This window comes from Alexandromys fortis, unplaced genomic scaffold (genome assembly GCF_014885135.2).
Source record: "Alexandromys fortis isolate MF-2015 unplaced genomic scaffold, M_Fortis_MF-2015_v1.1 scaffold_272, whole genome shotgun sequence".
NCBI lineage: Eukaryota > Metazoa > Chordata > Mammalia > Rodentia > Cricetidae > Alexandromys > Alexandromys fortis.
Genome location: NW_026068149.1, coordinates 1,055,829 through 1,070,270, shown reverse-complemented (window position 1 = coordinate 1,070,270; position 14,442 = coordinate 1,055,829). Strand labels below are relative to the sequence as shown.

At 38.3% G+C, this 14,442-nt stretch overlaps 1 long non-coding RNA gene across 1 annotated transcript in view; it reads left to right on the top strand.

Moving 5' to 3' along the window:
* The first annotated feature begins 1,691 nt into the window (after positions 1-1,691).
* LOC126491507 (uncharacterized) overlaps positions 1,692-14,442 on the top strand; it is a 138,155-nt gene continuing 125,404 nt past the window's right edge. Inside the window, exon 1 of the long non-coding RNA XR_007589408.1 lies at positions 1,692-1,747. This is a non-coding gene — a long non-coding RNA (uncharacterized lncRNA). The remainder of the gene's footprint in view (positions 1,748-14,442) is intronic.

Below are 14,442 nucleotides of genomic sequence, written 5' to 3'. Positions count from 1 at the left end.
AGCCCTGCCGCTCCTAATTCAACACAAGACAGAATGTTTGTGACATCTAGAGGAGTGTGTGTGTGTGTGTGTGTGTGTGTGTGTGTGTGTGTATGTAGTAGACACTGGCTTGATGTCTGGAAGAGATGTTGAAAAACTCATTTTCCCATTGCCCTCAGGGTTTTTAGACTTCTGTACTTTCTTGACATGATTCTTTTTGGCTAGACTACAATTTTTTCAAATAGTGTACTTCTCCCTTGATTATACTCGAAGGTTTCAGAAGAAATAAAAATCTTTCAACATGTTAAAGGCTATGAGGAGGAGAAAGTTCCTGACATGGAGATGCTCAGAGATTTATGAACACGGAGATAAGAAGGCTAAATGAAATCCCTTGACCTTTGTTCTAATGGGGCCCAGTACTTTTCTAAATGGCTTATCTGTGAATATATAGACCTGAACACTATGCTATTAATGGTTCCTGCATCTGTAAGGAAGTATCTCATCTGGAAATACTCATTTCCATAAAGGTTACTGTTACCAGCATCTTATGAGAACAATTCCTCAGCCAAGAAAACCATAGGAGATAAGACTACAAACCATGCTGGCAATAACAATAGTGAAAATGGCGTCCCGAAGGGTAATGCAGACGGGATTAGATACCCAGTCTCACATCTGCTGCCCACCTTATCCCAGAGAATCACCAGTCTGAAACCAAACAGCAGTGGGGTGTTGACAATTTCTGAAGAACTTATCTTTTCCTGCCATCCAAAGAAGAGGCATGGAAAGAAAATAACCTGAATTTTCATTCTGTGTTTCAATGTAGAGCTTTAACAAGTAGGCAAATTAGAAGAAACAGAATAAGAACAGGATTTGTTTAGAGCTTGCTGGCTTCAAAGCAAGGGAGGAGATCAAACTGGGAAATGAATTGACCCACGGGTGTATGTGTACAAAGGTACGTGGCTATATTGAAGAAAAAGTGGCTGTCAAAGCTTGTGTTCACCAGTTTTTCCTTGAGGGAGGAAGCATGTTCCAAATCACAAAGCGTCTAAAACGTTTTGACACAGGGCTACAAGGATCTGTAGCAGAGGCAAAATACTCTTATGTTGTCTCAAATATTGTGCTCTGACAGGCTGCTACCCTCCTCTGGATTGATGTAGATGTGTTTCATGCCTAAGGTTTCTCTTAGCCATGAGAAGACGGGCAAGAAGATGCTGGGAAGTTTGAGATGAGTGTGGTAGAAATGCTTGCAGAAGTTGTACTGGGTTGCAGGAAAGTTGTACTGGGCAAGAGGAAGCGTGACTAAATTCTGTTTCTATCTTGGACCATTGTATTCATGCGCCGTCTTTCTTCAGAATCCATAGAAATGATCATTGGTCTGCTTTCTTAAGTTAAGGGGAATTTATGTATAGAACAGTTGACTTCAGAAGGCACTCAGAACCTTACGTGTGTATTGGTGGCAGCTGTGAGGGGTGGTCTGAATGAACAGATTTAAGGCCTGAACACTTTCTGATTCGTGTGTGTGTGTGTGTGTGTGTGTGTGTGTTTGACACAATTGTAGGCCTGGACTTCTTGTTCACATCCTCTGGTCATAAGTGTCTCCTTGTTATCTTGACCATTCTAGTGGCCCTGAAATTGGAGTACGTCTAATAGCTGCTGTAGGTTATCACATCAAATTTGAGAGTCTCAAATGGTGTGTTTCATTTCTTGTCACAGGTGGCTGTCAACTGCCTGAAACATCTCACCTTAAGGGGAAGCAATGAGACTGTGGGTAGGTTTCTGCTCATTCGTTTCTGCTCATGACGGATGAGATTGGTTTTGATTCTTTGATTCTGCTCACTTCAAGCTCACCATTCTTTCCCCCATGCTCTCCCATTCTCATCAGAAGTTCAGCTACGCACCCCGCTTCTTCTGTGTCATTCTCTTCTACACATTCTGTTTATTTGGGGAGATGTAAATTCCTTTTCTGCCAAACAAGCTCTCCCCCTGTGGACGAAACACCTTGGTAGCCGTTCCATCGCATGAAGAATGAAGGCAGCCCTTCAGAAATGCTTTGTTTGTTTGAGATCTACCAGCTGCCTTCATTTTACCTTCTCCAAGTCCCTTCTGTTGTTATTGCAGTCTTCGCTCGGAACTCCCACCTGACTTCTCCTTACTGGCATGCATTGAGGAGAGAGTCCGTGTAGGAAAGCTAATATCCTGGGCTCTGGGAGGTTCTTAGTTTTCTCTAAGCTCAATACAAGGAACATGCTGATCACTGTATACTTGTGTTAACTTAATGAATAAGAAACTACATTCCCTTGAAGGAGATACTTTTTCCCTTGGGTCTCAGTTTTTTTTTCCTCCTGAGTAATATGTCATTTGGTTAAGTTAGTAATTTTTTGTACTAGATTGTAATTCAGGAGTTCATTTCTGTAGAAGGAAGCTCTCAGAAGCAGAGCACTGATTAAGGACACTCCAGGTGAAGATCTTTTGCTCACAGCTGTGTCATCCTGAGCAAGTTACTTTACTTCGCCCTTCCATGCTGACATGTCAATAATACGCTGCTTGGTTTCTGTGAGAGTTCAATGATTTAATACAGTGCTCCCTTCATGGCGAAGAGTACCTAGTACCCTTGAGTGTGCCATTATCTGAGTGTGCTAGCTGCTCACTTGCAATGAAGAAAACATGAATAGTGCACGTTCCCTGTCATCAGGACATTTATAGTCAGTGAAAACTAGGTCCTGAACTCTGTGAAATATGAATATATACATAAAAAACATGAAGCACAGCACTCTATAACAGGAAGCATCTTTGTTTAGGAGAATAATGGATTGTGTCGCTATCAAGGTATTTATGAAATATTAGAAAGAGGGCATTTATGTTCTGCAATGATCTCATAGCATATCTTTGTAATAAATATTATTGAAATGTCCCCAACAGAGCAATCAAATTTAAAATTGAATGGGTAGAGTGGTGGTAACTTCAGAGACACTGTGGAATACTTGTACACTAACTCTTTCCAGCCAGGATAAAGCAAAGAAAGAGCATTTGGTATGCCGACGCCCGTGTGCAGCCTCCTTGGTCCTGTTTTCCCCATTTCCTCTCGTGTACTCTGTGGCATAGTTATTCTGCTTTATTTATGTTTTCTAAACATGCTCCCCCTCAAGATTCTGATACCCAGTCAACAAACGTGATGGATATTGGATCTATTTTCTATAATTGCTGACAGTGGACACTTGGGAGAAGAGAAAAGTGGGTTAGGCAACTGATTGCACATTATGGAGTTTCTCACAGGGCATTGTGTGTGCGTGTGTGTTACGAATAAAATGTAGAGACCATTGGAAATACTTGATTAGTAGATTGTTTGAAAGAGGATGTGCTGATGAACAGAGCAGGAAACACTGTCATTGTAAGGGGATCTTATTATATGAAGGCATTGGGTACTTTGCTTGTGTTAACTCATGAAACACAACTTGGAGATGAGGTGGTCTCATTTCCTCTGTTAGAAATATGAAAAGAGAGATATTGGGAGAACAATCTATCTAACTTCCAGAGCTAATACATTAGTGGAACCTTTTTGTGTTTTGAACCTAATCTTCCAAGCTGCAGAACTCTAAGTCTTCAAGCAAGGAAGTCCGGCCTTTCTGATATCACAATATGACATTGTCATTTATTGACGTGTTAGCCTGTAGTCAGAGCATTCTTGTTCTAAAAATGTTGTTACTACACAGCATATACGCAATATATTCTAGTAAGCCTGTTGACAGACTCTTTAAAATATTTATACACATTTTAGATTAACACATGCGTATTATATCAAATATACATATATTATATATCATATCAAATATACAAATACATATTATATAAAACATTATATATATATTTGCAACGATGAAGGTCAAATTCAGGGCCTTACACAGAGTAAGCAAGTAATTTATCACTGAGCTACACCCGCAGACATGACATCTTCCTCCTGCATGAATTTGACACAGCAATAGATAGAAACTATTCAAACTAAAACAACAAGAGAAATGGAAGAATATCAGTGACTTATGAGACAACTTCGAGTTGTCCAGTGTTTGCTGCGGTAGTTTGGATACAGAATGTCCCCCGTAGGTGCACATGTTGGAACACTAGTCCTACTGGTCTCCTGCAGCTGTGTGTCCCTGCCTGTAGCCCTGTCTCCTTGACCACGGCAACTGCATCCCTCTGAAACAACAGATAAGCCAAAACCAATCCTTCCTTCATAATTTGTTTTGGCAGGGCATTTTATTGAAGCAATGAGAAAGTAGCTAAGACATTTGTACTGTTGTATTCCCTGAACAAAATAAGCATTGGGTGTGGATAGAAACAATTTAAATAAAAAACAGCCAAAAGTCTTTAAAATTTATGAAAGCTATAGACACATAAATTCAAGAAGCTTAAAAACGTCCTAGAATTAGAAACAAAGACAACTCTTCAAAGGCCATCCATGATCAAATTTCACAAAATAATAGCTGAAGAGAAAACAAGCCAGCAGACACCAGATACACTGTATAGAGGGACAAAGACAGGGAACTCCGCAGAACTGTCACCAGAAAGAATGTCATCAGTGAGATGATGCAAGAGCCACAGCATCAAAGCAATGTGAAGAAAAAAAAGACTCAGTGTGGCATTCCATACTAAAGGAAATATTTTTAAAAAATGAAAACGAAATAATGACTTCTTCAGATTACTTTAGTCTGAACCAAATCCACCACTAGCAGACTTGCAGTATGGTAGACACAGGAAGCCCCACAAGCAGAGACCAGCAATGGTAGTAGGTGGAAGTCTGGATACATACAAAGGAATGGAGTAACTGCACAGAAGTATAGAAGACTATGAAATTGCTTTCTTATTTTTTGCACTCGTTAAATGATCATGGTTAGACTGAAGATGGCGTAGTGTTTCGATCACATAACAAGATAACATGTGTGACAACAGAGGCTGCAAGTTCTGGAATAGACAAACAACTGACATTGTATACTTTTCATGAAAAATGAGTTGTATATGCATGCACCTACTTAAAATATGCTATTTTCAGGCTGGAGAGATGTCCTTGTAGTTAAAAGTCCTTGCTGTTCCTTCAAGGATTGACATTCAGGTCTTAGCTTTCTTGTCAGGTGGCTCACAAGCTCCAGCTCCAGGGAATCTGATTCCCAATTTTGGATATAAATACACACGCACACACACGTCTTTTAAGAAGTGATATACTGTGCAGAAGAGAAATTTAACACAGAAATAAAACTAATCTGCTTAGCTTGGTCCCAGAGCCGGATATTGGGAACTGGAAAACTGTACATCTGAGAAGACCCTGTCTCTTGTCTTGTCCGTGTATACAGTTGGAAGCATACAATTGAGGATGAAAAAAAATTAAGTTGAGTCATGAAACTAAAATACCTGTCAGTGGAAGCTTTGTGAAGCCCAATTTTAAAAGAATTGAATTGAGAATTACTGAATCTAGTAATTATTGTAGCAGATGCACAGTAATTAGTTTGCAACATTAAGATTTTTGTTTGGGGAATTTTAAATTCCTTCCAAAAGAGAAGAAGCTCTGTGTGCCCAGAATTTTACTTGAACTCTACAGTGTTTTCAGTGTTAATTTCCCCTTAGTGAGCCAAGGTTTGCTCATCAGTAGTCAATGCTGATAAAGAGATTTTGGCTTCAGAATCAGAAAGAGGTACATGGAGCACACAGAAGTCATACTGATTTTCTAATGTACTAGATAACTCATACATTGTAAAACTTCAAAACCACTCTATCACATTATAAATGGGCTCAAGGAATTGTGTCATTTAGAGTTAACTTGCCAGGACTGACACATGCCAACTAGTGGGTGATTAGCAAGCTCTTCATTTTTCATATTGATTAATGGAAATGTTTTCCCTTTATGAAATAATAAGAGGTAAGAGTTCATATGTGTAAACTAGCTGGCGATTCATGTTGTTTGCACTCGGAAGAGAATTTGTTCAGTTTTTACAAAGCCCTGAAAAATGAAAACCAGTTTTCCAGCATGTTCTTAGAAGGGTTCTTAAAAATTCGAGATATTCTATCTGAAGTGCTTGGGATAATGTTTCTAACTGCTTGTATGCAGTACATGCTCAGGAAATGACATGTAGCTTGTAGTTTACTTAAGGAACTTAGCCTCAGCTGGAATTCTGTCACTAAATAGCTGTGTGACCAGGGACACACAATAAGGCAACTGTTGTCTCTCCCTTCTGAGGCGATGGTCACTGAGGCCCCTTCTACTTTTGTAATAGTACAAATTTATTTTCTGTTCTAATGCTTTAAATTAATGAAATGTAAGGACCTAACATAGAATAAAAATTTGAGCAGGGAGTTGAATATTAAATGTCTATCCCCCGTATCTAAATCCTTGATGATTAGTTTTCATTGGTTTTACTCTAGAAAACATCAACAGTGTTTGTTTATTATCTTACAACATGACATAATATTATTCTGAGGATACATTCTTTCTTTATTTTTATCCCTCATACTGCTTTTTTTTTTCTTGAAGAACTTTCATATCTATCTAGGTGTCTGTCTATATGTGCATACACACACACGCACATATATTTTTGTTTTACATATTATGTAGTCTTGGCTGGCCTGAAGTTTAGCTATATATCCCAGGCTTGAACTTGTATCAATTCTTCTGAATGAATGCTGGGGTTATAGGTGTCAACTCTTATGATCTCAGCTTATCTGCACATTTTGGTTCATACCAAGAAAATTGCATTATCTGTTATGTTAGAAATATATGGTCTAATTATTATTTAACTAGTCTTTTAGTAATAAACATATCTGTTGACTTTATTTTCTTTTAAAGAGAATGCAGCAAATATTTATGTGCACATTTTTTGTTTTTGCATGTGGATACATTTATCTGTAAAATAAATTTTCAGAAAATAACTTGCTAGACCCTATGATGTACAGTAAATACATGATAAAAATTCTTCAAGCATGATGAACCAATTTTTATGACCAGTAACTGCATACATGCAATCATTCCTCCACACAGTGTGATGAAAGTTGGCTTTTTGTAGAGAATAAATTTTCACTGATAGAATTAAGTTCATCCTTTATTGATCACATTTAATTTCAGTAGAAATGATTTGATTCAGCAAATACATAATCTCATTAAACTTTATTGTGCATGAAGTACAGCATTAGTTATTTGGAGAAGTCAAAATTTATTAGATACAGTCTCTGCCCATAGCGCTAGGAGGTAGCTATACACAGTCTGGCCTTAGATCACCTTTCATGCCTTATCTGTTGGGAGTCTTTGTTGTGATTATAGTGAGACTGAAAATAAGTAAGTTTCATGAGTATCTTAAGTGCATACTAGAAACGTCAAGAATGTATTAAGTAGGTGTGAACATTCTTTGTGGGCTTGGTTGGTAGAATGGTTACCATGGATACACAATCATAGTTTATCTATTTCTCCCTTGAACACTCTCATTAGCCACCATCCCCCTTTCTTCAGTGATCTTAACTGGTATCAGGAAAAAAAGTACACATTATACTGTTTTTAACAGATTCCATAGGGTAGTAGATCTCTTGTTGTGTCAAATGAGTAGACTTACAGAGAAGAGTGAGAGGGAGAAGGCAATGGGATAAGTGGGTGGCTGTATGCCACCCATGTACTGAAAGTTTCGGGTACCTGAACTAAGGGGATAGGTCATTAGTTTGCAACATGTAGAGCATAAAGGAGTTAGTGTGTGGATTCAGAGGATACTTTTCATTCTTGATATAGGGAAACAAGCACAACTAACACTCCATAATACCATGGAAACTTCTGGCAGACACTCCAAAATTCTGTATAGGTCAAGAATAGGTGATAAAGCTGCTTTCTTGCATTTAATAAGTAACAATTATGGGGACACTAGCCATGGTGCAGATGAAGCCAGCCAGTAAATAAAAAAATGAATTAAGTTTCAATTTCTGTCTTGAAATTTTTGTTTAAAAAACTTTGATTAAAATATTTTGGCCATATGACAATTCTAGTGATAACAAAGATGAAGGGAAATAGTCACTCTTAGGTGATGTTACTAAGAGGAAGACTGATGTACCCTTACTCTCAAGTAATTTAATAATATGTAAAGAGTTTGAAAATAATTTACCATCTTTTATCTAATAATTCCATTCTTGGAAATAATAATAAATGTTGGAAAATCCTTTATAGATGTGAGTAATTGTAAAATAGTAAGATACATATTTAGCAATAGAAATTAAATAGTGATATATTAATATGGCTAAATTATACTTTGCAACTAATCATCTTTTTGGAAAAAAATTAATTTTATACAAATATCTTATCAAATATAAAAATCTACCATATAGCATCATATCATGAAAGGTTTTCCTTATATTTTCTGTATTTTTGGTTATAACAAATATTCTTTTTATGTAAAGATAGTTTGTGCTATTAGTGGTCACACGTGTCTATAAGGGAACATGTTTAGTTTTTCCTAATATAACTTCCACATATTCACAAGGCGTCTAGGTGCATGTCTATACAAGGAGAACATCCATCACTTCTAGGTTTTGCAGGGAGCTGTAGTGGTGTTCACTGGATATGGCTCCAGAAAGAGGTCCAAATCTACATTAGATGAAGGATCCATTGGCAGAGATCACATGATGATATGATATGAATTTAGTTTTCTTGTCACCCAATGTCTTCTCTCATCTGGCATCATTCTTTCCACAACTAAAACAAAAAATAGGAAAAACATCCCAGTTTAATAATTTGGAAAATAGATGAGATTTGTCATGGTTTGAATGTATTATAATAAAGCTGTCTAGTTCTCTAGAGGACCATACTTGGAAAAACATTGCTGATTAGCCAGAGACTCCAAGGCAAATATGAGCTTCAACACATCCATAGTTAAGAAAGCAAGAAGCTACCATATTTTATGAAGTGGTTATTTTAACTAACATATGATTGTACATGGTAGAATAATAGAGTTTTCAAATTTGAAAGCTCAAGGAGAAAAGTTTTGATCTGTCAAATAAAACTGTATGTAGTTTACAACTATTTTTTGGACCATACAATTAAGACATCTTTGCTAATTGCAGCTTGCATATCTTTTGCAATAGTGGTTATTGTTTTAAATGTGATATGTATAAAATGAAAATGCCATTAGTGTATTTTGAGGATATGGTTGGTATTAAGTGAAATGTAAGATTACTCATTAGACTGTTTTTCCCAGTGTCTGACTATTCCCTTAGAAGTCTTAGGTGCTTTAATCTCCTCCTCCATCTTTCCATACTTTTCCCTCCCCTTTCTCCTTCCTCTTCCTCTCTATTTAAACTATGATTTTGGAACAGAGATAGAAAATGATAACATCACAGGCTTTGGGAAGAGTATCAAAATCTTTTTCTGGTATGTTTTAAATTAGAAGTTAGGAGACAGCATTCTTGTTCTGGTCATTGTGTGGACAGATGAAGCTGGAGATACTTATGGTTATATAGAGGCATGCAGAAAAAAACCACATGTGTAGTAGAGAAACACAGATGAAAAATCCCAGGGAAAACCAGATATGAATAAAGCACATGCCCAGTACACACATGCTCACTCACATGCTCACACACATGCATGTGTGTGTAGGCGACATTTATTCTTGTCTCTCTGATTCCTTCTCTCTTCTTTTGTATAAGCCGATTTGTACTGGATTTCCACTGCTTGAAATCAGAATGCTATTTCAATAACTGTATTGAGCTCGCAGCCATTCTGACGCAGAGGTGGGTATGTGAAGTTAACCTTGGAATACTGACTTCTTTTTAAATTAATTTCAAAGTAGTATGGGAGTTTAAGGAGTGAATCACTTGGCACTTTGAAAAAAATCTAGACTTCAGTTACTTTGAAACCTTTTAGCTTTGGGGAAGAACTGGAGATGCTTCAGACAGGAAGTTTGGCTTATAAATAAGAAATGAGCAGAGAGCCGAGATACCCTTCTGCAGCGCAGAAACTGTCTTGAAAAGGAATAAAAGGAATTAATTTTGAAACCCAGGCATTCCACCTTTCATCTGCTCCCAGAAACGGAAATGTGATTGAATATATTATATAGTCATAATACAGATTCCAAGCAAGATGAGTCTGTGGATAGGGTTCTCACCTATCAACTGAGAAATATCTTTCTCATTCCAGGGAGGGTGGTGGACAGTGAGGGGCACCAGGTCCACTTCATTTGGAGTACAGACCACAGCCACAGTTCTCCTTTTCTTTTCCTTAAAAAAATCTTCCAACTGTGGAGTGAGGCTATCCAATAGAAATTTACCACTTTAGCAGCACTTAAGGAGATGTTTACCCTAAAGCAACAACAACAATGACAATGATAACAAACCCCCAAACAAACAAACAGACAAAAAAATCCGTGTTGACCACATTGGAGGTTAATATGTGTCACTTCAAAATCCAGCATAAGGATGCTTTAAAGACCAACAGTTTCTATGTAACCACGGTAGAGAAATGGACCCACAGTTGTTCTGAATTGTTGGAATGATCAGTTTTTCCAACTTCTGGTTTCAGAGATTGATCTAACCTTTCTCTGAGTGATGAAGGATGGTGCTTTATGTTTCATTTACTTATTTTAAATAGTTATGCAGATGTGTGTAGCTTTCTGCCCAAGTGGATGCGTGCACATGCATGCAGAGGCCTCCAATGAACCTCGTGCCAACCCCGTATATATTATCCAGCTCTTCAGAGCTGAGGTCTCTCAATAGCCTGATGCTCACTAATTGGGCAATATTGATGGATTAGCTAGCCACTGGGTCCTCATGTTTTGACTTCCCCATGCTAGGGTCTTAAGAGCATGCCACCATACTGGGCATTCTTATCTTTGTTCTGAGGATCAACTGTATGTCCTCATGTTTGTGAGGAATCACTTTTCTGAATGAATTATATTCCTGGCCTCTCTAAGTGATGTTTTAACAAATGAATCACCTCCTACAAAGATGTTAAGGACTTCCTTTAGGTGTAACTGGGTAGAACAGGAGAAGGTATTTGTTGACAACGACTTTTCTCGTTATTACATAAAGAGAACCAGAGACACATTGATTCAGAGCAAAGATATACATGATCTTATGATGATTTCATAACCTTATGCACACTTTCACTTTCTGATGGGAAGTGAACTGACAACATTTTAAAATGCTGAGGATTCTGTGAGCTTCTCTCTTCCCATGTTACCTAAATATTGCCTGAAACAAAAGACTTCACATGACTGGACTGTGACAATCAGGGTTTAGAAACTCCTCCCACTGTCTGTCTATATTTCCTGGTGCCAAAGAGAGTTACCCCAAAACTATGGTAGAGGAGGAGGCCTCCTTTCTCCTGCTACAATCTGAGATGAGGGGTCACCAGCTGAATAAGACTTCAAAGTAAAACAAAATTGCACATAGAATGAATATACTGCAGGCGACGGGTACTAGGTGGGACAAAGGGCAGGGAAGAGTTACTGCGTCTGTGTAGAGAGAGATGGTGCGCTCTGATGTGTAGTGGTATTTCATTTTTATTTTGATAAATAATGCTTGCTTGAAGATCAGAAAAGCAAAGCAGCCAAGTCACTAGAGAGTTTTACCTCTATGAAATCTTCAGACTGAAAGAGAACAAGTGCCTGCCTTATTCCATTTTATATTCCTCTCTAGTCTTGGGATTAAAGCTGTACATCACCACCGCCCTGTCTCTATGACCGACTAGTGTGGTTGCTGGGATTAAAGGTGTGCGTCACCACTGCCTGGCCTGTATGGCTGACTAGTGTGACTGTTTTGTGTTCTGATTTTCAGGCAAGCTTTATTTATTAACAAACAAATGAAATATCACCACACAGATGCTGTCTTTGTCTAACTTTTACATGTACCATCAATTCTTCCTTCCTTTTGTCTTTGAGATTCAGCAGCTTTATTGCAGTGTAGTTGATGTATAATAACTGGCATTGGCGATGTAGAATTTAGTAAATTCTGAAGTAAGCAAATTATTATAATCCCAGTTCTAACATTGAGCAAAAGCACAAGCCCTGGGAGGATCCTCAGATACCTGTGTAATCCCTCTCCCTAGCCCCTTCATCTCCCCTTGTTAAATATGGATTCCTTTCTCTTTGCATTTCTATCAGTGTTTGTGTTATATTTTTAGCACCTGTTTTAAATGCTCTTCATGTCCCGGATTTTTATGCCCTTTTGAATCAACTACCTTCGTATTATAAACTGAATATTTTTTGTCTGCTTTTATGGTTTATATTTTATTCTTGGTTTTGAGTCATTTGGCTATAATGTGCCTTAGTATAATTTTCTGCAAGTAAAAAGTTCCTGTGGTTTTTGACTCTATAAATTTATAGTCTTTATCACTTGTAGAAATGTTTTGTTTTTTAATCTTCAGATATCGTCCCTCTCTTTGCAGACTTTCTTACTTGTATATTATGATCCTGGATGCTCTCTCCGCCTCCTCCTCTTCTCCTTCTCTCTTCCCTTTTCCCTCCTCTTCCTCCTGTTTCCATTTCCTCCTCCTTGTCCTCATCTTTGGATTTTGGCAATTCATACAAATGGTTTCTGTTGCTATGCCGTCGTCCAATTCGCTGTTCTTCTTCAGGTTTTAAATGCTTTTTTTTTAATAGAGTATTTTTTTATGCTGTACAGTTGAGGTTTTAATTCTAGAAGAACAATTTGGGTCTTTAGAAATACCTTCTGCTTTTATACATGGCATCCAGCATATGGGGAATAGCTAAAACAGCTGTTCCCATTGCCTTGCCTCCAGACTTTAAGATTTATTTCAGCTCTGTGCGGTTGTGATTAATTGATTTCTTTCTTCATTATGGGTTTATTTTCCTTCTTTGCACATGTGTTGGGATGCCAGATGTGATTTTTTACCATGTTGGGTGCTGGATGTTTCTATATTTTTATCAGTATCCTTGGAGCTTGTTCTGAAATGCAGGTTGTTTTGCTTGGAGATGGTCTCTTCCCATTGTGCTTGTGCCTCGCTTTTAAGAAGTTAGGTGCTCACTCTAAAGATGGCAATTTCTACTACTGAAAATAGACTTCTTTATTATATTATCGCTAATTCCTGTGACTTTGAAGCCGTGTGGCGTGCTTGTGGAAGCCAGATGCTGCTCCTGGTCCATCTGGGTGGGGCTTCAGTGCTGTGTATTTGCCCCCACAGGTGCCCATCACTATTTCACAGTGCAAAAATCTTTTCAGATCTCTGCAGTTTCTTCTCTCTTTTGTTGCTCTGTTCTTCAGCTGCCTTGATCCCCAAGACGTTCATCTTCGTTTCCTAAATTAATTGCATTTGCTGAGGTAAATTTGCTGAGTCTCAGTTCTTCTGACTGGTGTGGCTGCACCTGAGCAGTTGAATGCTGGTAAAACTGGTGTGCCTGTTGATCCTGTTCTGACTGCTATGACCTGCTTCTGAATGGAGCCAGTCCTCTGGGGTTGGGGGTACGACTCAGCAGTAGGGCCAACAATAAGGTGGGAAGGCTTGGACTGCAGGAAAGGAGGGATCCAGGCAGGGAGCAGTTCCAGTTCCTCAGGGAGGATGGTCATTCTTGGCTAGTGTGATTTACCCTGGTTCTGACTGGTTTGGCCTCATCTGAGTGGGAGGAGTCTGTTGGGGTTGGGGACAGGGACCGGCAAAGAGACTGCCAAGGAGTTAGGAAGGCATAGGTCAAGGGTGACCCTGGTTATGGTTTCTAAAAGAGGTGTTTCTTCTACAAAATGTTCAATCTGCAAACTAGAAAGGCGGATGTGAAAGAAAGAGAAATGGGATTAGGAATAGATAACTCTTTTCTTTCTCAAGAAACTTTGGTCAAATTCTCAGTGTTTATTTAAAATTAAAAAAAGACAAAACAAACAACAACAACAAAATCAAAACAAAAACAAACAAATACCCAGCCCTGCAGATCAACCTCAGGGTCTTACACAGTCAGGCAAGTGTTCTCTTACTTAACAATGTTCTTAGACCTATCATTTCTTTCTTCCTTGAAGAAGCTGGTCTATGATTTTCAGTGGATTTATTCTTTGTCTACGCCATCTCCCATTTCTCCATTTTGCTTATTTTTTTGGACAATGTCTTGTTATTTAGGCCCAAATGACTACAAATTTGTTCCTGACCTACCTCAAGCCCTGCCACACTGAGATTGCAGGCGAACACCACCACAGGCGGCATTTTCTTTTCCCTTTGTTCTGCTGTTAGAGTGTTACTTTATGAAGCATATGAGATTCTTACAGACTCATTTTTTCCCTCACCTCCACAGGATCATAACCTGTTTCCTGGCTGTATGAATGAGAACAGCAATGGTAATAAGTTCCCTTTGGTTACCTCATTACAGAGAAGCAAACTCATTTTATCTTAATGCTGAGGTTCTCACACATACTCGGTTGCTTAGCATCTATACAAGGATATTACTCACATAGGGTATGGACTCTGAACCTTCTAGTAATGCCATTTTCTAATATGTTCCTCCAATATTG